At 45.5% G+C, this 24256-nt stretch overlaps 1 protein-coding gene across 2 annotated transcripts in view; it reads right to left on the bottom strand.

Moving 5' to 3' along the window:
* The window catches only part of DIP2C (disco interacting protein 2 homolog C), a 385891-nt gene that overhangs the window by 174806 nt on the left and 186829 nt on the right, over positions 1–24256 (bottom strand). The window lies entirely within an intron of this gene.

Raw genomic sequence — 24256 nt, 5'->3', positions numbered from 1 at the left:
CTCAAACAAACAAAAATGCTTGCCCAGGCCCTGCTCTCAAGGTTTCGGCTCTGACGGGGCCCAGAAGTAGATTCTCCACACCGTATTCACATCTGCCAGGGCAGGAACCTCCCCAGTCCCACGGCTCTCATTAGCCTAGTCAACCATGGCTTGTGCAGGCCCATGCCGGTGACAACTGCCCAAAACCATTACTGATTAGCACCTTCCTCCATTAGTGAGGTTTTTTCTAATCAGACATGTCAGTTCCAAGGACTTGAAACTGCTAGGGTATTTTTGAAAATAAGTGACTTAGACCAAATGGAACATTAAGTTAAAAAAAAAAAAAAAAAGAACATGGAACCTATGGAAATCCAAATATGTGAGAAAGGTGCTTATTGGCTTATCGGTAAAATAAGAATTAAAATGTTAAAGCCAGAGTTTCCCATGCAGAAGAGCAGGCACCATCATCACCACGCTGACATTCTTCCTCAGTGCTGAGCACATGGGACAAAATAACCTTTATGACTCGCAGCAGCCTTTCCAAATATAAGTATAAAACACACAAAACACTGATGTTCCCCTTGAATTTTTTAGAATCTGCTAATTTCCCCTAATAGTCTGATCAAACCATCATTCCCAAAAGAGCCCAAAACCTGCACTTGAATAAAAATAGAGCAAGCAAATAAAAAGTTATTATGGCTCAGCCACAAATTGGTACATTTGCTTTTTCTAGTGAGGTATGCTCACTAAACTTGATCAGACCATAAAGCGCCCTCAGTGCTGAATGTCTGATAGGTAACTCACAACCGAGTGTGGAGTCTTATCCACTCCACAAAACACATGACTCCTTTTTAAACACAGAGCCATAAACAACAGAGATACAGAAAACACATCCTGCTCTCGGATGATGAGCACCTCAGTGGCCGTCAGTGGGCTGATTGGGCTCAAGTGAAACATGGCCCCCATCACTAGTCTACCATGCTCTGCACCTGCACCCCTTTGCCAATCAGCGCTTGGACTGTTCAGTTCTTTTGGAAAGACCCCGTCAAACCTATCTGTTTAAAATGTCCAAAGTATCAACACCCAAATACCCACATGAATGTGCACACTGTACTAGCTTTGCGACTGATTAAGACAAGGCCGTCAGTGAACACACGGACACGCTGGCTGAGGAGTGGCTCTCACATCTTGGCCCCCCCACCCCCCGCCCACCACAGGCTTCTCACTAGCCTAGCCACTTTCAACCGGTGTGCCACACGAATTTTTAAAACATGCCAATACCTGACTAGTTAGTTGGTCAGGGATACTGACCTCTTTTCCCTTAGATTGTCAAATTAAAAAAGGGACAATATCCAACACAACAGCTGTCCAGTGTGAATGAATCTAAATTATACCTTTTTGTCAGAGCAGGAAAAAATATATTTTTCAGTGTGCCACAGAATTTTAGTAGTTAGTTTATGAGTGCCATGAGATGAAAAAGGTTGAAAATCGCTGCTTTAGCTGACTGCTTGTCGTGTCGCATCGCTAGAAAGAGGCAAACACCTGGCTTTGAGAAAACCTGATAAAATAACCTGCAGAAGGAGGAACTTTCTGCTCTAGAACTACCTCCCAAGTCCGGGTCTGTCCTCTCAGCCCCCGGGGGCTCCTGGGAAGGCAGCTTCCCCATCTCCCCAGTAGATTCGCTCTCCTTCACCACATGTTCTTCCCTGACCAGTCTTTGGAAATAATAAAACTATCAGGAAGCTGGTTTCCATGCAAATTGTACTCCTGATTAACTCACTTTGGCTTACGCTCAGCATTTTACAAATTCAAAACCAGTGTGCTCCCTGCATCCGAGGGACACCTGGATAAAACCAGGCGTGGACCAGATAAAGGAACATGTGAGTGAGAGTATGTCAGTGGGACATCAACTAGTACATACCAGCCTCCTAAGAGGCTCCCTGCACACTAGGTAGACACCTACTATTTACCCATTCCCAGCCAATCCCACTGGCCATTCAGGATTTGTCATCACACAGCATCTGTGCACAATTCCACCAGCAAATCCGAGCCCAGGCAAACCAGCCCCATTTCAGTTCATTTTACACCCAAAACTCAGCTCAAATTTTAAAAATCTCTCAGATGAAAATGTAAGGATGAGAGGGTTCCCCCCTTAATTTTCAGAGTATGCCAACTTCACAGGAAACTCACTTTGAACTCTTTTAAGTCTTACTTTGGAAAACTCCAATTGTTAAAACCTTAGGCATATCCTATCTAATAAAGAGGGAATATGCTAATTGACCATCACTCCATCACAAAGATGGCTGCACCCACAGCTGAGGCCAAGTTCCCATAAGGAGCCTTAACGAGCTCTCAGCAGAGACCTGAGGTTATGCCCTCCCCCGCCCCCGTGGGGCTTGACAGGGGACCTCAGGCCATGTCCCCCACCCTGGCATCAGGCTGAGGGACCTCAGGCCATACCCCCCACCTCAGTGCCAGGACCTCAGGCCCTGGCCCCGGCTCAGCGGGGCTTGACGGGGGACCTCAAGGTGCGCTTCCCATCCTGGTGCGGGGCTAGGGGTCCTCAGGCTGCTCCCCCACCCAGCGCCAGGCCGGGGGACTCAGGCCATGCCCCCCACCAGGTGGGGCTTGACAGGGGACTTCAGGCCATGCCCTGCACCCCGGCACCAGGCCGGGGACCTCACACCGCACCCCCTGTCCAGTGGGGCTTGACAGGGGACCTGAGGCTGCGCCCCCTTGCCTGGCTGGGCTTGACAGGGGACCTCAGGCTGTGCCTCCCACCCAGCAGGGCTTGATGGGGGACTTCAAGGTGCACCCCCAGTGCTGGGTCGGGGGAACTCAGGCCGCACCCCCCGCCCAGCAGGGGCTTGACAGGGGATCTCAGGCCGTGTCCTCCACCTGGCGGGGCTTGATGGAGGAACTCAAGGCATGCCCCCTGCCATGGTCTGGGCTGGGGGACATCAGGTCATGCCCCCCATCCTGGCGCCAGGTCAAGGGACGTGAGACTACGCCCCCTGCCCAGCGGGGCTTGACAAGGGTGGGAATGGCCGGGTCTGGATCTAGCCCAATGGGGGCAGGGGCCAGGAGGGTCTGGGTCTCACAAGATTTTGAGGCGCATGTGGGTGGGTGGGGACTTGACTCTGGGTCCCGTGGTGAGCCCCAGACTCTGATAGGAGGAAGGTTTTCATATACATTTTACTAATTTTCTTTCATCTCTGACACTTCTATTATAGAGGAAGGGCAAATAGCAATATTAAATTATTTCCTCTAGTTAATCCCCTTTTAATGTGCACAAATTTCATGCACCAGGTCACTAGTAGGAAAATAAATGCTTTCTTCAAGAAACCATGATCCCTTTCAAAGGGGAAGATGTCAGTGTGGCCCTGTCCTACATGTCCCATTCCTAAATAATCTCTTTTCATTCTTACAACAACTGATTTAACAGGTGAGAAACTGAGGCACAAATAGCACTTATGTTTCTCACTCAGAGCCCTAGATCTAAAAAGAAAACAAAGCTTGTCCAAATCCAAAACTGTCCCCATTGAAACCACATTTAGAATCTGCCACTCCAGCCAACACAATGTGGTCAGCCTTCTCTGGATGTCCTGCCCAGCTCCAGCCGCCCAGGACATCCTGCTCTCAGGGACAACCTTGCACCCACTGTCTGATGTCACCCCTCTTATCTGGCTTGGCCCAGCAACACCCCAGCGTCTAGGCTCCCGCAGCACCCCAGCGTCTAGGTTCCCGCAGCACAGAATTCTGCACAAGACCCAGTGCTGCTCTCCCCGGAAGGCCTCAATGGCTGCCGATGGCTTATTTTTGTAACATATGCGTAGTTCATCCTCAAAACCATGTTGTGCCACGTTCATGGGTCAGTGTCCTCCAGACCAAACCCTGCTGTTTCACACACTAGGACCACGTGATGATGGTGCAGTCACACAGTGAGCATCAGACACAAGCGTCACAGAGTGACTTCAAGTAAATAACTGGACAGAAGCTGCATTCATAATCACGGCAAACACAGGGTGACTGTCTCACTGCTTAATGAACACCTGAGAAAGGGTAGAGGGGGAAATGGGGAACAATTACATTATCTCTATATATAAAAACCTAAGCGACCGTGCAACCGTTCGACTGGTAGCTATGACGCGCAATGACCACCAGGGGGCAGACACTCAACATAGGAGCTGCTGAGCTGCCGTGACTTGGCAGCTTCGGTTCTCAGGTGATGCACCCAGAACAGAGAGGAGGGAGCCCAATTCCTGGGTGCGTCACCCAAGAACTGCCCTCTTGCAATCTGAGACCCCTTGGGGGATGCCGGAAAGCCGGTTTTAGCCTGATCCCCGCAGGCCAGGCCGAGGGACCTCACTGGTGCACAAACCGGGCCTCTAGTTAAAGTATAAATCACAACAGGTTGGTGTGTGTTATCCAAAAGGATCCGGCCCCTGTGACAAGGGGCCAGGTTCACTCAGGTGCCCTGAGCATCAGGGCTAAACATGCCCTTGCTACACACTGTCTTTTTCAAGGAAAAAGTCCAGGTATTGTTTAACTCTGGAACCACATTTGCATCTGGTAGCCAGAGAGCCAACAGATTCTCTGACAAACTCACTGCAAATTCTAGAAGCAAACTTTCTAGTGGGGGCACTTATGCTCTGCTCATTGTTCTGAGGCAACCGATAAGGTTTTCGTGATAAAACAATAAAGACAGGTAAGATATAGATGACAGCTCTAGTCAGATAATAGGTAAATAATAGATGACTAACTGATGCAAAGAATAGATGATTGATAGATGAATATAGATGGGTGACAGGTAAACAACATAAAGATATAAATAGGTAAATAAGGTAGATATGACAAAAACAAATAATGGATAGATACACAGACAGACAGAAGTCGGCTGGCTTCCCACACAATTCTGCCCACCCAGAATGCATCCCTGGTTTCTGTCTGAGGATGACCTACAACCAATGCCATGGCATCACCATGGTTCCCCTTCACTTTGCATCAGTTCAGGCAGAAACATCCTTTGGCTACACCTTCTCTCTCCTCCTCGCCTTGGATCTGTAGCAAGCACCGCCTTCAGAGTAAAACTCTGGAAAATGGAGGAAGAAAGGCTACTTAAGAGGACCCACTGCTCCATGCCACATCTCTAAGCATTTGACATCTATCATCCTACAAGGAAAAGTCCAGGGTTTACAGCAGGTTAATTAGTGCTCTCTCAATCTGAGCTAAAAGATCACCATCAACGAGAGGTAGCCCCCCAATCCCCCACCCCCATGCCACAGCTACAGAATTTTGCTCCTGAAAAGTAGCTGCTAATGTTTGAAGGCACGGACCACAGGATCCACACTCCATTATTTTCCATATAAAATTCCAAAGAGCATATTTTCCATGCTTGAATACTCAAGACACCCACTTATTTAATTCCCTTTTCATTTTAAAAATAAGAATATATAACAGAAACTAAATTTAAAAATTGTTGGTAACCTCATTGAGGAAAAAATAAAAGTGATCTTTTGAAGCACTTTCTTTCCACTTTATGAAAAGTGTAACTTATGTTATCCTCAAAGAAGTTCCATTCCAGCAGTAGAAATAAGAGTTGCCATGTGTTCTGTTACAAAGAAAAGACAGAGTTAGAGACAAGTCATAAATTTAAAATGAAAATGCAGTGCTAGCTGGCTTGGCTCAGTGGATAGAGTGTCGGCCAGTGGATCGAAAGGTCCTGGGTTTGATTCTGGTCAAGGGCACATACCTCGGTTGCAGGCCCCTCCCCGGCCTGGGCCCTGGTCAAGACTCATGCAGGAGGCAACCAATCGATGTGTTTCTTTCACATCGATATTTCTCTCTGTCTTTCCCTTTCTCTTCCACTCTCTCTAAAAATCAATGGGAAAATATCCTTGGGTGAGGATTAAAAATAATAAAATGAAATGAAAATGCAATAAAGGGAAACCATCAGTAGATAGATGGTTAAATCATACTCTGAGACAGAAAAGATCATTCTTATTTCCCTCCCGAAATAGAATTATTTTTCTTACTTATGTTGTAGTCCAGAGTTTCAGCGTAAAGCCTAAGTCAGAGAAAAGTGAAGAGAAAGCCGGCCCAACGAATACAAGAGTGAAGGTGACACCACGCTCCCCGTTTTTCCATCTCGGCCGCCTTCTGGCAATTCAGCCCCATGGGGTTTGTGCACAGGTCTGGCCAGGACAGGAACACCCAGAGCCCCATGTCTCCAGGCAATGAAGAGTGCCCCCCACTCCCCCCCCTCCCTCGTGTGAGCCCCAGCCATGCCAGGATCAGTTCAGAGTAAACAGACCAGCTTAACGGTGACGGTTTCCATTCTGGTGTCAGGAGTTTATTTTATAATTATTTAATGCTGGAACAAATGTTTCATATAACAGAGCAATCATTTCCATGTTTGGAATTTTATGGCCGTCAGGAACCTTCATCGCATTTCTTTCCCACTCCGATGGCTTTATAAGGTGTAGGGACACCCTTGGAGGCGTGGTCCCTCCCCCTGCTGGCGGCACAAGCCTCAGCTCTGCACAAGCTTTTCTTTGGTGCAGAAAGAAGACTGCTGTCCAGGCAGTCTGTCCAGGGGAGTCAGAGCAGGCAGACCAGGGACCTTTCTCCCCAAACACAGGCTGGGCAAACCCACAAGGACGGCTGACTTCTCAGGGGCTCACATTTCTCATTGATAAAATATTAATAACACACCTATAACCTTCTACTAGAAATGAAAAAAATCACACACAGAGAAAGTGAAATGTCTCAGGAAGCATGAAACAGGTAGAACAACCCAAGTACCTGCCAGCATCAACTACATGTTCAAGCATGTGATGGACACTAAGGGGCACTCAGGTGTGGCTTGGGCCCCTGAGCTGGGTGGGAAGACACACGAAAGCAGCCTTGTTGTGTGCAGCAAGTTGTGTGCAGCTAGAAGCCAGAAGGGACGACAGCGAAGGCCCCTTAGAGAGGAGAGGCCAGAGGCAGGCTACAGAAGTGTCACTAATCCTGAGAAGTCCTCCATCTGCTTCACTTTCATCCTGTCACTGATGCCAGAGGCCAACAGCTCTCCCTGCGTGATCGAAACAGCCGCTCCAGCCTAGTGCCCCAGTCTCAACCACTGACCTCTCCCACACGCGCCCTCTGAGCTCTCACGGACAGCTGGCCTCCTGCCTAGGGCTGTCAGAGGCTGCTCAGTGAAGACTGAGCGCAAACTCACCCGCAGGGCCATGAGTCCCTCCGGAGCCCGGCCCTCTCGTGCCAATGTTCACATCACTTCACAGGGACGACACTTCCCTTGGCTGCTATCTGCACTGCTGTATTCATTGCACATGAGTTTACATCCTATTTCTAATGTAAAATTTAGAAATTTATGTTACATATGAATATTTTAAGTAAGGTGACCAGGATAAACATAGAACCTTGGATTATAAAATCACCAAGGCTTATTCCAATAGTTGGTATGAAGGGGAAAATTTCTTAACAACTACATATTCACATGAATGGGATTTTTATGTTTCTGTGAATGACCAAAAAGTTCCTTAAAACATTTAGTTAATGGCATCACCAGAAGGAAAAATATTTTAAATGCACCAACAGATTAAAATTGTCATTCTAGCCAATAAATTCCTGGATACTATCACTTAAGGCTTTATCTTTAAAAAAATTTTTTTAAATGTGCCCTGTAGCTTTTCACTTTGGTGTATCAAGAACTCCCATTGTGGAAGGCATTAAAGAAAACAGCCTGTCTGGAGTCGTTCTATTCTAAACCACAGGAGAGAAAGATCCAACGCTGTCCTCCCACAGGGACTTGAAAACAAGCTGCTGGTGTGAAAGGGAAGACACGCCCAGCACAGGAGTCCTGGGGCCCGAACTGCCTGAAGATCTTAAAAAGGAGCATCCAATAGAGCTTTCTGAAATTTCAAAATGCTGGAGAGTGTGCTGTGTAGGTGGAGAGAGGGGTCTGAAAGTTCTCCTGCTGCCGCCCTCCCCTCCCAGGGGCCCTACATGATCAGACCCAGCAGGCGGTGCCCACCCAGGCTGCCCCCCAACAGCCACCTAGAGACCCCGCCAGCAGTCAGCCTTGCTCACCAGTCTAGAAAATTTAAACAGGCAAGTTTCAGGCAAAACTGCTATCATCACTTGCTAAAAACTCTTCAACAAGCAAGTATAACTATTTCCTGGGATTCAGATATCCCTCCTTTTGTCAAAAAGAAAAAGAAAAAAGAAACAATCTTAGGAAGATAGTTTTTGAGAAGTCCGCATACTAGTAAATACGAAACAAAGCTACTTCCGAGATGTGCTTCTCCACTGAGCAGATCCGCCCTGTGAACAAGTGGGTATTACTGGATGTGTGTCTGTCCCTCAGTGGGAAGGGGTATGGACAGAATCATGCATTATTTCTAGCTAGAAATCCAAAGGCTGAGATGGGACTAGGGTCCCTGCAGGCTCACCCCCCTCCCTGAAAGCGCCCCTGTGCAGACAGATAGGGAGCGACCATCAGACTTTGTACTTTGCCCTGGGAGGGGCCAGGAGCACAAAATGTAAGGGGGAAAGGAAGGAGCACCAATGACCTCCAGTGAGCCGGGATCTCCTGGGCACCTTACACATAAATACGTCATTTAAATTTTAGAGATCCCTCATTTTCCAGAGCAGGTGACAGTCCCAGCAAGACAACACTTGCCCACAGGCCCATCCCTCAGACCTGCTGGTACTAGCACTGCGGCTTTCCTGCTATCCCACAATGGGAACGTCTACATGTCACATGCAGGAAGGTCACAGCCATTTCTGGAAGAGAAAGAAGGGCAAATTGCACACAAAAGATGTCCATGCCACTCCTGGGATCCGGACGGTCTTATGGAGCAGCCTACGGAAAGCAGACAGAATGGCTCCACTGGCGCAGGGAGAGGAAGGGTGTGAGGGCGAGCCATGTGTGACGATTACGAAGCCACTTCTCTTCTGAGCAGGGCTGCAAGGGGGAGCAGAGGGAGGAAGGAGAAACTGGCAGAGTTTATCAAAGGCTTAACCACTCTGACGTCAGAGGAAGTGGGCAGCAGAGTAAGCAGGAGGAGTTCCCTCCAGTGCAAACACCTAAACACGAGAAAAACCTGTCCCTGTAGACAGAGCTGGAGAGTGACGATAGACACATGTCATCTTTAGGGAGGGGCTCACCTGCAAACACCCAAGCCAAGAAAGCCCCGATTTTCCACAAGTATGAGTTTCCTGTGTTAGAAGCACACTCTCTCACTAAGAGTTTAAGTGTCTTCAGAGTCACCTAGTTGAATCCTATCAGCTAGAAATATACTTTCAAAGTCAGCAGCTGTGGCCCTTTGTTTGGGTGTTTCTATTCCAGCACCAGTGAGTCAAAGGATTCAAGAGTCTGCCAGGACATAGCTCGGCAAGGGAAGGTGGGCGAGGGAAGCTCAGAGAGATTCCATGGCCCATGGGCCACCTATGCCTGGGAATCCCAGGGCTCTGCAGGAACAGACATTCCTAGCAAAGTCCCCAAGGACGGACATTTTCCCTGCATTCCCACCAGCACCTGGTGTTATTTCTATTTTTCACTTTAGCCAGTCCAATAGGTGAAAAGTGATATCTCAAAATGGTTTTTTAAATTTACTTTTCTCTAATTTATACGAATAAAAGGGTAATATGCTAATTAGACCGGGTCGACTGGACATCTTCCAGTCATCTGGTCCTCTTTCCAGACAAAGCCACAGTGGCGGGGGCCAAGGCAGAGGCGGTTAGGGGCGATCAGGCTGGCAGACAGAGGGGTTAGGGGTGATCAGGCAGGCAAAGGTGGTTAGGGGCGATCAGGCTGGCAGGCAGAGGGGTTAGGGGCGATCAGGCAGGTAGGCAGAGTGCTTAGGGGCAATCAGGCAGACAGGCAGGTGAGCAGTTAGGAGCCAGCAGTCCCGGATTGCAAGACGGGATTGGGCCTAAACTGGCAGTCGGACATCCCCCGAGGCGTCTCAGAGTGGAGAGGGTGCAGGCCAGGCTGAGGGGACACCGCCCCCCCACCCTGTGCATGAATTTCGTGCACCGGGCCTCTAGTCTATACATATAAAAGCCTAATATGCAGTGTCCCCTTGGGAGTTCGACCGACCGGGAGTTCAATCGCTCACTATGACATGCACTGACCACCAGGGGTTGGCGCGGAACAAAGGAAGGCCCCAGCTGGCAGCTGGGGAAGGGACGCCCTGGCCAGCAGCCAGCAGCCACTAGGGACCCTTCCCGAGCATGAAATTCATGCACTGGGCCTCTAGTTTCTAATAATGCTGAACCTATTTTATTTTTTTTGTTTATTTTTTCTTTATTGATTAAGATATTACATATGTGTCCTTATCCCCCCATTGCCCCTCCCCCCTGCTCGTGCCCTTACCCCCATGTCTGTGTCCATTGGTCAGGCTTATATGCATGCATACAAGTCCTTTGGTTGATCTCTCCCCCTTCCCCCCACCCTCTCTTGCCTTCCCTCTGAGGTTTGATGGTCTGATTGATGATTCTCTGTCTTTGGATCTGTTTTTGTTCATCAGTTTATGTTGTCCATTATATTCCACAAATGAGTGAGATCATGTGATATTTATCTTTCTCTGACTGGCTATTTTGCTTAGCATAATGCTCTCCAGGTCCATCCATGCTGTTGCAAATGGTAGGAGTTCCTTCCTTTTTACAGCAGCATAGTATTCCATTGTGTAGATGTACCAGCGTTTTTTAATCCACTCATCTGCTGATGGGCACTTAGGCTGTTTCCAAATCTTAGCTATTATAATTGTGCTGCTATGAAGATAGGGGTGCATATATCCTTTCTGATTCGTGTTTCTAGTTTCTTGGGATATATTCCTAGAAGTGGGATTACTGGGTCAAATGGGAGTTCCATTTTTAGTTTTTTGATGAACCTATTTTCATATGCTTATTTTCTGTTCGCATTCTCTTTGGTGAAATGTCCATACATGGCCTTAGCCTATTTTCCAATTGGACTGTTGTTAACTTCATTATGTTCTGGGCATTCTTTATATATTGTGGGCATAGTCCTTCATTGGATATGTGAGTTGCAAATATATGCTCCCAGTGTGTAGTGTGTCTTGCTTTAACAGGTTATTTCACAAAGCAAAAGTTTTTAATTTTGATGAAATCCAAATTATCCCTTTTTTCTTCTATAGATGGTTACTTGGGACCCTGGGCCAGACTCGGCCCCTCACATATAAACAGCGCAGACACTGTCATCCTACTTCCACAGCTCTCCAGGCGGCTTTCGTTAGTGGGCTTGTTAGGAATATACTTTCTGTCCAGCAATGACTGCTTAACTTACATTTTATTAACAGAAATTCAATTTCTACCCATTCTGTCTCAGCTAAATAAAATTCTTCAGGGAAGAAATCATCTTACCTTGATACTTATGGTGCTACCCCTCTCCCCATTTCTACCACACTGAGCCGCAGTTTGCTGACCACTGCCCTTGACGACTAGAGCGACAGACGAACCCTTACATGTATTTCATTGCTTAGTTGCTTGCTGCTGGCACTGATACCATGAACCAAAGTGTTCACATCCATCATCGGTGTCCCTTTTTAAACTGTTGATCTGTACCAGTAATTTCTCCAAAGGATGCCTGGAATGTCCAGTTGTCACTTGTCAAATTGTTAATGTTCTCCTCACGAAACTGTTGATACATTAACCCCTCAAACTTTATAATAACGTAAGTACTGACTCAGGAACCTGGTAACACCATGGTTGGAGAAGGGTGTGTGGGCCCAATCCAAGCTGGTCAGCTCTCACTCAGGTGGGTTCCTAGGGCAAACAGGACTACTGGGCCTAAGTTTACACCCAGGGAATAAAACTGGGGACCCCTAGGCAAGTGTAGACCACCTACAATCTTTACACAAGATTCGGGCTGTGTCAGGCCCTCCAGCGTCTCCACACACTGGTGACACCTTGGGTAGCACGTGCTAACTCCCCTCAAAACAACAACAACAACAACAACAACAACAACAACAACAACAAATACTTCCCTGCCCTGGCCAACAACAACAACAACAACAACAACAACAAATACTTCCCTGCCCTGGCCAGTTTGGCTCAGTGGATAGAGCGTTGGACTGTAGAATGAAGGGTCCCGGGTTTGATTCTGGTCAAGGGCACATACCTTGGTTGCAGGTTCCCTGGCCCTGGTCGTGGTGCATGCAATAGGCAACCAATTGATGTCTCTCTCTCACATAGATGTTTCCCTCTGTCTCTCCCTCTCCTTTCCACTCTCTCTAAAAAGCAATTGGAAAATATCACTGGGTGAGGATTAACAAAAAACAAAAAAACAACAAAAGCCCACCTCCCTGAGGGTAAACCATCTGGGTCAAAGGTGAGCTCACAGATCACTCCCTGCACTAGCCCTGCCTGTCCCACCAGCAGGGTCCAGAGATGCTGGTGAGCTCCCAGCCTGCCAAAGGCATGGTGACATGGGCCAGTGTTCCTCCCTTGAAGCAAGGAGCCACCACTATTTCTTCCACTATTTCTTCTATCAGAAGGAATAAAACCCTGTACCACAGGGTGCTCTGCCCACATGGAACCCAGAATCTCAAGAGGACACTGTGGCTCAACACTGATCAATTCTGAAATGGCCAGAGTGACCCTCAGCTCTCACCCAGCCTAGCCCTGTGGAATAAACTTTATCTATACCTAAACTTAACCTCAAATTTTCCAAATGCCACGGAAGTGATCCTAAATTTATTTTTTGATTTATTCATCCATCCAACAAGTATTTATTATTACCTATTATGTGCCAGGCGGTAGAGAGTAGTAAATGAAATGGACACATTACATGCTTTCTGAATGGAAGGTTAAATAAAAGCTATAGTTTTATTTTTGAAACGTAGACATAAACTGCTATTAAGTTAATGATTCCATGACTTTTTTAAACAAATTGTCCCATCTGGGCCAGCAATGGAAAATAAAAATGGAAACAGATAAGGGTCTTATTATGAAAATAAGAATGACTGAATATTGTCTCCCTTTTATAAGTTTCAAGAGACAGAATATGCCAGAAATCAGTGGCATTTTTATACACTAATAATTAACTATAGGAAAGGGAAATTAAGACAATTATCCTATTTACAACTGCATCAAAAATAAAACACCTAGAAATAAATTTAACCAAGGAGATAAAAGAACTATACTCAAAAAAATTTTAAGACACTGAAGAAAGGAATTGAAGATACAAATAAGTGGAAGCATATTCTATTTTGATGGGTAGGAAAAACTGTTATCATTAAAATGTCCATACTACCTAAAGCAATCTGTAGATTCAATGAAATTCCTATCAAGATACCAATGGTGTTTTTCCTAGAACTAGAACAAATATTCCAAAAATTTATGTGGAACCGCGAAAGACCTCAAATAGCCAGAGCAATCCTGAGAAAACAGAACAGAGTTGAAGGTAACATGGTAGCTGATATCAAACTATACTCCAAGGCAAAGTAATCAAAACAACATGATACCGGCATAAAAACAGATATACAGATCAATGGAACCCAATAGAGCCCAGAAACAAACCTACACCTAAATGGTCAATTAACATATGCAAAGGAGGTAAGAATATACAATGGAATAAAGACAGTCACTTCATAAATGGTATTGGGAAAACTGGACAGATATGTGCAAAAAAATGAAGCTAGATCACTTTTTTATACCATCCTATATAATAAAAGGCTAATATGCAAATCGACGGGTCGCCATGATGCGCACTGACCACCAGAAGGCAGATGCTCAATGCAGGAGCTGCCCCCTCATGGTCAGTGTGTCCCCATGGTGGGAGCGCTGCTCAGCCAGAAGCTGGGCTCATGGCTGGCGAGCACAGCGGCAGTGGCAGGAGCCTCTCCCGCCTCTGCAGCAGTGCTAAGGATGTCCTGTGGGGAGCAGGCCTAAGCCATCAGTCAGACATCCCCCGAGAGGTTCCAGACAGCGAGAGGGCACAGGCTGGGCTGAGGGACTCCCTCTCCCAAGTGCACGAATTTCATGCACTGGGCTCTAGTATACAAGAATTAACTAAAAATGGATTTAATGACCTAAATATCAGACCATAAAATTCCTAAAGTGAAATCAGTTTAATCTCTGACATCTCTCATAGCAATATTTTTTCTGATTTATCTCCTCGGGCAAGGGAAAACAAAATAAAAAAGATGGCTACATTAAACTAAAAATAATTTGCAAGGCAAAAGAAAGCATCAACAAAATGAAAAGACAATCTACTGAATAGAAGGAGATATTTGCCAATAAAATATCCAGTAAGAGGTTAATATCCAAAATTCATAAAGAACTCATACAACTCAACACCAAAAAACCCAAACAGTTCAATTTAAAAATGGGCAGAGGAACCGAATAGACAATTCTCCAAAGAGGATATACAAAGATAACCAATAAACATATGAAAAGATGTAAAATGTTACTAGTCATCATAGAAATGCAAATTAGATGTCAACTCACAGCTGACAGAATGACTATTACCACAAATGACAAGCGTTGGCAAGGACGTAGAGAAAAGAAAACCCTGCCTTAGCTACTTTGGCTCAGTGGATAGAGCGTTGGCCTGTGGACTGAAGGGTCCTGGGGTCAATTCCGATTCCAGTCAAGGGCACATGCCTTGGTTTCGGGCTCAATCCCCAGTGGGGGGGCGTGCAGGAGACCGCCGATCAATGATTCTCTCTCATCATTGATCTTTCTATCAAAATATATTTTAAAAAGAAAAGGGAACCCTTATGAACTACTGGTGGGAATGCAGATTGGTGTAGTCACTATGAAAAACAGCATGAATGGTCCTCAAAAAAATAAAAACAGAACTTATTAATCTAGCAATTTTACATCTGGGAATATATCCAAAGAAACCCAAAACATTAATTTGAAAGAATATATGCACCCCTATGTTCATTGCAGTGCTGTTTACAACAGCCAGGATATAGAAGCAACCCAAGTGCCCAATGAAAGATGACTGGGCAGCCCTAACCGGTTTGGCTCAGTGGATAGAGCATCGGTGTGCGGACTGAAAGGTCCCAGGTTCGATTCCAGTCAAGGGCATGTACCTTGGTTGCGGGCACATCCCCAGTAGGAGGTGTGCAGGAGGCAGTTGATCGATGTTTCTCTCTCATCGATGTTTCTAACTCTCTATCCCTCTCCCTTCCTCTCTGTAAAAAATCAACTGTGTGTGTGTGTATAAACACACACACATATACACATACATATATACATATATACATGTATGTATGTATGTATGTATATGTGTGTGTGTGTGTGTGTGTATGTGTATGTGTATATATATATATATATATATATAAAAGAAAGATGACTGGGCACAGAAGATGTGCTACATATAAACAATGGAATATTACTCGGCCATAAAAAAAGAATGAAATGTTACCATTTGTGAAAGCATAGATGGACTTAGAGGGTATTATGCTCAGTGAAATAAGTCAGTCAAAGAAAGACAAATTCTATATGATTTCACTGGTATGTGGAATCTAAAGAGCAAAATAAATGAACAAACATATAAAAACAGACTTACAGGTACAGAGAACAAACTGATGGTTGTTGCCAGAGGGAAGGGAGATAGGGTGGCTGGGTAAAAAGGGTGAAGGGATTAAGAAGTACAAATTAGTAATTAAAAAAGAGTCACGGGGATGTAAGTACAGCATAGGGAATACAGTCAATAATATTGTAATAACTATGTATGGTGCCAGGTGGGCACCAGAAATATCGGGAACACACTGTAAAGTATATGATTGTCTAGCCACTATGTTGTACGCCTGACACTAATACAAAATAATATGGAATGTAAACTGCAATTTAAAAATAAAAAATTTAAAAATAAAAGAAGATTCTCTCTAAAGACAAAATCCTTAATATTAAAAAAGATATAGATGCTAAAATTTTTACATCTTTTTATCTTCAAATAACACACACACACACACACACACACACACACACACACACACACAAATCCTGCTTTCTAAAACAATAACTCAGTCCTGAAAAGGCTTGCAGTTAATTTAAAGGACTTTTGGATTTTTGAGGAGTGGGAAGAGGGGAAAAAAGAAGAGCAAATTGCAGAAGACGTGTACAATAGGTCATTCTGGATAAGTTTCTATAATTGGTACTTCTTTCTGTGAGATCGATGAGCTGCAGACATTCCTCCAGTGAACACTCTGAAGCTTCTGTGCACAACTCACTTGTAAGGTTAAACAAACCCAGAACTGCCAGGAACAAAACAGCTGGACGACCTGGCACCTCATGTCTGTGTGATAAAATTTTGACAAATCCACACAATTAAAGAATAAAAACCACATCAGTACAGTCAAACTTATAACTTATGGAAACGTGCTTTCTAAACATTTTTGTTCAACTATGATCAAGTGGCAATTATTAATAATACACTCTATTCAAGAGGCAAAAAATAAAGCATAACATATACAATCATAACATACACCAGTGATGGGCAACCTTTTGAGCTTGGTGTGTCAAACTTCTCCAAAAAACTGAGCAAAACTCGGGAAGTGTGTCACTTTGAGGAAAAACATTATTTCGCAAATGTTTCAATCTCAGGAGCAGCAAATGTTTCATCCTCGGCATGTGGCCGCCTCAGCGGCCGCGTGTCATCAGAAATGGCTACTGACACGCGTGTCATAGGTTCGCCATCACTGACGTATACAATCCTACACCCATTGATTCGCACTTAGAGAAGGAAGGAACCGGAAACAAAAACCTTGGCTTTATGGGTGAAATTAATGAATCACTCCGGGATGCTCAAGGACACATGCATTTACAGGTAATTTCTAATTTCTACAAGGTAACAATGTATTGGAACTGTATCCCAGAGGGGAGTTGAGCGCATACAAACAGAAGTAGGAAAAAAAAAACTTTCATTTTAAAATAAGAAAAAATGAGTAATTGAAACCTAAATCACTGTGAAAAGAAAAAAAAAATGATTGAAAACATAGTCATGTTGTAAACTAGCTTGCGGAGCAAAGCAGTTCAGATAGGCCAAGAGACCAGGGTGCAAAAGCACAAATGAGAGTGAACCTATCCTTAATTCAGCACGCACAGTACATATCATTCAACAGATCTTCTTGCCTCCTGCATACCAAGCACTGCTCTAGGGACTTGGCTACAGCACAATACAAACCCTAAAGCCCTGTCCTCAAGGCACTTAAATTCGAATTACCCCCTTAATAATTTTTATATCATCAATAAACCATGTGTAACCATCTCTCTGGCAAGCTCAGCTACTGTGATTTAAGGTCTAGGCACACAGCATGAAAATATTATGAAGCAAATGCAAGATTATGAACCTATAGGAATTTTCATCTTCATCACTAGCTAAAACAAGGTTTGTATGAACTACACAAAACTACTATGAGTTCTCAAAGTAAAAAGTATTGTCAACTGAACAAAAATGAGGCATTAAAGGTTTATATCTGAAAAAGAAAAGGTCTCAAGCCAATAATCTGAGCTTCAACTTTAAGAAATACAGGAAGAAAAGTAAAATAAATCCATACCAAGTGAAAGGAAAAAAAAAAAGACAAACAGCAAAGAAAATGAAAACAGGAAAACATCAGCCAAATCAAAAAACTACACAGAAAATCCCAAGGGAAATAAATATAAAATTAACTCCTAGATCTAATAACTGACTCTAGCTAGGCTACAACATACAAAGTCAAATCACATTAACATATTCTAGCAATGAATATCTGGAACTAAAATTTTAAAAGCAATATCATTTAAAATAGTTATATGAAAAAATAAGTACTTGAGCATAAATCTAACAAGACATGCAAACATGTTGGATCATGTAGAATCTGCATGCTGAAAAACCACAAAATGCTGATGAAAAAATCAAAGATCCATACAAATTAAGAGATGTCATTTACATGGAATGAAAAACAACATAAGATGTCAAGTCTCTGCAAATTAAGAGATCTAGCACAACTCCAATTAAAATCACAGCAGAATTTTTTATAGATAAGCTAATTCTAAAAGTTATGTGAAAAGTCAAAGGAACCAGAATAGCTACAGAAATTTGATAAAGAAGAATAAAGTTGGAGCATTGTCCTATACACCAAAAGATTGCAGTTTTCATTTCCAATCAGGGCACATATCTACATTGTGGGTTCAGTCGGGGTGTGGGGTATGTGCGGGAGACAACAGATTGGTATTTCTCTCTCATGTCAATGTCGATATAGCTCTCCCTCTTTTTCTCTTCCTCCTCCTCCTCCCCCTCCCCCTCCCCTCCCCTCCCCCTCCCTCCTCCTTCTTCTCTCTCTCTCTCTCTCTCTGTCAAAAAAAAAAGGAAATCAATAAAAACATAAAGTTAGAGGAATCAAATGACTTTATTTAATCCTCACCCAAGGATATGTTTTTCATTGATTTTAGAGAGAGGTAAATAGGGGAGGGGAGAGACAGAGAGACACAGAGAGAGAAACCAATGTGAGAGAGAAACATTGATCTGTTGCCTCCTGGAGGCGCCCCCAACTAGGATTGAAACCAAAACCTAGGTATGTGCCCTGACTGGGAATCGAACAAACCACCTTTTGGTGTATGGGACTATGCTCCAACCAACTGAGTCACCCTATCAGGACACACTGACTAAGATTTACCACTAAATTACAATAATAATCAAAACAACGTGGTACTGGTGAAGGTACAGATGAATAGAGTCCAGAAATAGACCTATATAAATAGGGCTAAATGTTTTTCACAAAGGTACAAAATGAATTCAATAGAGAAAGGACAGTCTTTTTCAATAAGGTGCTGGACATCTCTTTGGGGGAAAAAAGACCTCAACATAAAACTATACAACTTTTAGAAGAAAATAAAACACAGGGTAAAATCCTCAAGACTTGGGTTAGATAAGGAATTCTTAGACACGGCACTACAAGCATAAGGCATTAAAAATTATAATAAAATTGACTTATCAAAATTTAAAAATCTGTTCTGAAAAAGGCACTCTTAAAAAACTAAGCTAATCACTGGAAAAAATATTTTCAAACCCTTATTTAACAAAGGACAGACAGCATCCCAATTAAAAGATTGGCCAAGACCTGAACAGATACTGCAACCAAGTGGATACACAGCTTGCAAAGAAGCATAATAAAATTCACAGAACCAACACCAAAAAGAAAGTCAATTTTACTAGGTGGTAATTTAAAAAATAAAATGAAACTACTATCATGGAGAAACAGAAGAGGCATCACGGCGACAAAGTCACATATTTAACAAGTTGGCAAAAACCATGGAAGGATCAGGTCCTCTTCACTCACAGCATCACCTGTGTGCTCAGCAGGAGACAGTGCCCGTGGCCAGCGCCTAGAGATACAATGGTTCATATATAACAGGGGGAAAACAACTTGAATGAAATTCAGTTCTCCAGCTCTGACTCTACTCTTAAACTGAAAACTGGGTTACCTTTAGAAGGACCTCTACACAGAAAATTTAGGTTGCATTTCTAACACACTTTCTATTTCAAAAAGAGTCTTTCTGTCCGTTCTTACCCCTATCCTATATAAAAAAGCCTAATATGCAAACTGTCCCCTTGGTGACTGCTGGCTATGATGTGCGCTGACCACCAGGAGGCGGCGCGGAACACAGCAGGCGTTGGCGACACAGCTCTGGCAGCGGGTAGCAGTGGAGACACTGCCGGCCTGATGGGCCCTGATGAGAGTTGGGACCGTGGTGGGATGGTGGAGCAGGTGAGCGGGCGGCGCCAGGCCAAAGCGGGTGCAAACAGGGGCCTGATCGCCCCACTGATTGCCCCGCAGACAGCCAGGCACTGAGGGAGCTGGGCAGGGGGCCCGGCCCTGACCAACAGATGGTGACCAGCAGCCGGCAGGCCCTAATCGCCTTATTGGGGCTGGGCCCCAGGCTGGGATGGGTAACTGGGGGTGGGTGGCGGCGACCAACCTCCCGCAGCGTCTAGGCGGGGGGCTGTGACCTCTTGCCAGCTACCTGGGGGCGGGGGTGAAGGGGACGAAGATGCAGTAGGGTGTCTGCTAACCTTGCTCTCACTCCCCCTGCTACCATCCCCCGGGAGGCCAGGACTCGCACACCAGGAAAGTCCCTGTGCTCAGGTGCTGGGCGCCCACAAGGAACCCACCCCGCACTTGCGCAGCCTCTTCCAGGTGAGCTGGGCCGCAGCTGCTGGGACTGCAGGGGCTGGTGGGGTTCCCCGTGGGTTCGAGCAGGAGGTGGTCTGCGAGGCCAGCTGAGAGAGAACGCACTGTCTGCCCGGCTTCCGTGCGGAACTGCTGGGCGGCCCAGAGGCCCACCCTGCAGCCCAGTCCGCGGTATCCAGCCGTGCTCACCACACCTCCGCATGGGGACTCAGGCGCCGTGACTCAGGCGGAGGGGGGCACGCAGGGGCTCGGGGGCCCAGGTGCTGCCCAGGCCCAGAGGTCAGCTGGGACCTGCCTTCCACACCAGACCCTCACGCTTCGATCGTCGGCCAGGCCTAGGGACTGCACCTGTGCCTGAATTTCATGCACTGGGCCTCTAGTGGTTTTTATACAGATTCTCACACACCTGAGGAACCCTGCAGCCTGTCTGTCACAAACTCTGTCTAAACCCATAGGGACTTCCCCTGGCTCCCCATCACTCTGATTTCAATTCCAAGTCAAAAGGCACATTCTCATCATGGTTCCTTCACCCAGGAATTAAACTCCAGCTTCCTGATTGAACTTAACTGAGAAAGTCAACTCAGGTCAATTTTCCGGTAACAGATAAAACTGGTTTAACTGTGTGAACAGAAAGACAGTCACCGGGGGTCCCCTCACCTCCTGGAAGTGTGCAGACAACCCTCCCAGCCTCCACCTAAAGCTGGCCTCCCTCCACCCAAAGCCGGCCTAAGAAATAAGAAAGAGCAACAGAGAACACTGACCCCAGGCCCACACGCATAAATCATCATCAAGTCACTGATGGGCAGAAATCTGTTCAAAAGCTCCATGGAAAAACAGAGCCACCCACTCAAACAGGGTAGGGGAAAGCAATCGCCAGGAGGTCTTTGCTCCCATAAACAACATGACCTATTCTCTGAGGTCAGAGCTGCTTTCAAATGCCCCAGACGGCAGCGCAGCATCTTGTTACAGCCAAGCAGTTGCTTGAGGCTCCTTGAGGCTCTGGGCAAGAATACAGAATGTGACCCTGCATCAGACCTCAACATCCCATCACCAGCACTTACTGCAGAGATGAGTTAGTAAAAGATTCAGAGGAAAACACCCTGAAAACTCTGAGATCTGAATTATGGATAATGGGAGTAAGATTTTTCTTCCCTGGCATTTTGTGTCCTTTCATTCTGCAACTAAATAATTTAGTACATCTTTCTTTTTTAGGAGAGAGCTTATATAAGGACTGAGTAACAGAAAGTGACAGCTAACCTGGTTCTTTTCAGCTTCATAGTAAAAGTATCAAACAAATCAAAATTACTACAGTATCACAGCTTATATTTGCATTGTCTCTTTTATTTATTTAATTATTTATTTATTGCATTCTTAACACTCAGAGCCACTTTTACACAGTAAGTTCTCACTTAATGTCGTTGACAGGTTCTTGGACACTGCGACCTTAAGAGAATCGACATATAAGGAACCCCTAGGAGAACTGCTATAATTCTGTGTTTATCCTGGAGAAACACGAGTGAAGCTCCTACCGCATACTTCTGGTCACAGAAACATCACTCAACTTCTGAAGACCCAAAACACTTCTACTATTAAACACTGAAATGAATGTGAGCTATATATTCATTTAAGAACAAGTAAGGTAACGATTTCCCAGCCTGTTTACCCCAGTTCAGGGTCAGGGAGGCTGGAGCCTCTCCTGGCAGCTCAGGGCACAAGGCGGGACCCACCCTCACAGGACACCCCTCACACCCACACTCAGATGGGGACACTGTGGACACGACATCCGCCTCGCGTGCGCATCTTTGGGACGTGAGAGGAAATCGGGGTCCCCAGAGAAACCCTCGTGGGGAGAACCTGCACACACCACACACACAGTGGCCCTGCCGGGAATCAAATTTTTTTTTCTCATCAACATTATAATAAGACGTTGAACGAAATGACATTACTCAAGGACCTACTGTACATTCTTTAGTGAGCTCTGTGAATGACTGGTGCTAGGTTTCATTCGCTCATCCATCCATCATTTAATGAGTGATTTGAGAGGCCCTGAGGGCTAACCCGGCCCTTTCTGCCTCAGGAGAGGGGGTTCTGGTGGGATAGGCACCAGGGCCTCCCTGAACCTGGGTTGATCCTGGAGAAAGAAGAGACTGTGCTGAACAGAGGACCCGTGAAGTGGTTAGGAGTGTTTTAAGGAGCGATTCCAATTAGAAACTTTTAAAAGAAATGACTAATAGTTGGCACCTCGTAACTAAGGTGTTAGCGACACACCATCAATCCTCCATCCCTTCTGAGGAGTATGGCGCCACACACACAGGAGCCGTCTCGGGACCCAGAGAGGAACAAAACCTGAACATCTGGGGTGCGGCAGCTCTGTCCCATGGGGGTGATCAGGGCCCTGCTCCTGCCTCTCCCTCCTGCTCCTCCCCCTGACCACTCTGCAGCACATCCCCAGCCCAGAATACACGTGTCACGCTTCCCTGTGTGCTAGGCACAGTGACAGCACTAACTGTGCCTCATACACTCCCTCTCGTGACGCCCGGCCCACCGACGACCTAGGCCTGTCCTCTCTGCCCGCCACACACACAGCTGTGGGAACCACTTTAAACAGTAACAAGGACTGAGGGCACTTCTTTCAAGGAAAATCGAAGATGCTGAGAAAATCCCAGAGGTTTGAAGTAGCACCTGCAACAGTGAGTGTGTGGGCGCGAGGAAATGGGGAACCCCGGTGAGAAATCTCGAAAAGGGGCCGTGCAGCACGTCGTTGCTGGGGCGCGCACACCCGGATTATCACTCTTATTCCCAGAGCTAACACTGCACGTTTCAGTGCACCACCATACATGCCACCTCAGGAAGAGCCATTTGCATAAAGTCATGAAATGCCATGACTCCCTGGGACACAGGCCGAAGCTCAAGGAAACCACAGCAGAAACTGTTCTACTGCCCCCACCTTCGGGTACAATGGAGTCTTATAAAGTTTGCTACTAAAATTAAAAGGCGTTTAAAATCCGAGGGGGGGGGGGGGGAAGAGAGTGTGTGTGCCTGAGTGTGTCTGTGCATGTTTGTGTGTCTCTGCAGTGTTCATGTATGTGCATGTGTGTCTATGCCTGCCTGTGTGTGTGTGTGCAATTACATTAAAAAACTGTTCTAAAAAGTGATTCTCTTTTGATTGTGTATATTTACTAACCTCTTGGCATTTTACAGGAAAAGACACTAAGGGAATACAGGAACCATTTTTAAATCTGCTGATAAAACATTATTACAAACTCAGTCTCACAGGAAAACCAGCTGACACTTCCCCAGCTTGGCCGCAGTGCCCAGGAGCCAGTAACTCCATGAGAAAAGGGAGAAGACAATGACAATCTTAACTCCCACTCTAAAAGCATTAAAATACCTCATTAACCCAGCCCACAATGACGGTCCTATAAACCACAGGTAACGGGAAAATGATGCTTCAGGACATGAGAAAGAAAAGCTCTCCTGACACCGGGTGGTCGTCCCCACACCCACCACCTGAGCTTAGGCACCGAGGCCCCCGGGGCGTCTGCAGAGGCTCAGCTCACCAAGCCCCTGGCGGAACTCATAAGCTACAGGCATCCCTCTTTAAAAACACCTCCACAGGCATGATATGAAGAAGTAAATTCAAAACAAGTTCAAGAAGAACATGGTGACACTAAATTCTGGACGGCTGGTCATGAAAAGCACTCACGAGTTTGGCGGTGCTCAGCACAAGGACCTCTCATCCCGTCTCTAGGGTCAAACTTCAATTAGAGGCATTTGTGCTTCTGAGGGGAAAGCAAGGTGCCCATGCAATCAATGGATGATGAGAAATTGTAAGTAGCGAGACCCAGAAAAAGAAAAAAATGGAGGAAAGAAAAGTGCGCATAGCAAAGAACTGTCTGTGAAAATATTTTAAATGTCCAAAAAATAAACAAGCAATAAAGAGGCAATAGACAAGCAATCGAGAAGATACCAGAGAGATGCAGAAACGGAGAAGCAACACTGGACAAGGAAGGGCGGTTGTGAATCTCAGGTGTCTGCTTGCTGTCAGTTTTAGGAAAACTTCGTCATAGAGTTCTTGGTCCTTCTCCTGAGAAGTGGACAGCAGAGGCACGAAAGAAACAACA

Source organism: Eptesicus fuscus, chromosome 2, assembly GCF_027574615.1.
Source record: "Eptesicus fuscus isolate TK198812 chromosome 2, DD_ASM_mEF_20220401, whole genome shotgun sequence".
Taxonomy (NCBI): domain Eukaryota; kingdom Metazoa; phylum Chordata; class Mammalia; order Chiroptera; family Vespertilionidae; genus Eptesicus; species Eptesicus fuscus.
This window is presented reverse-complemented; position numbering and strand designations above follow the sequence as displayed.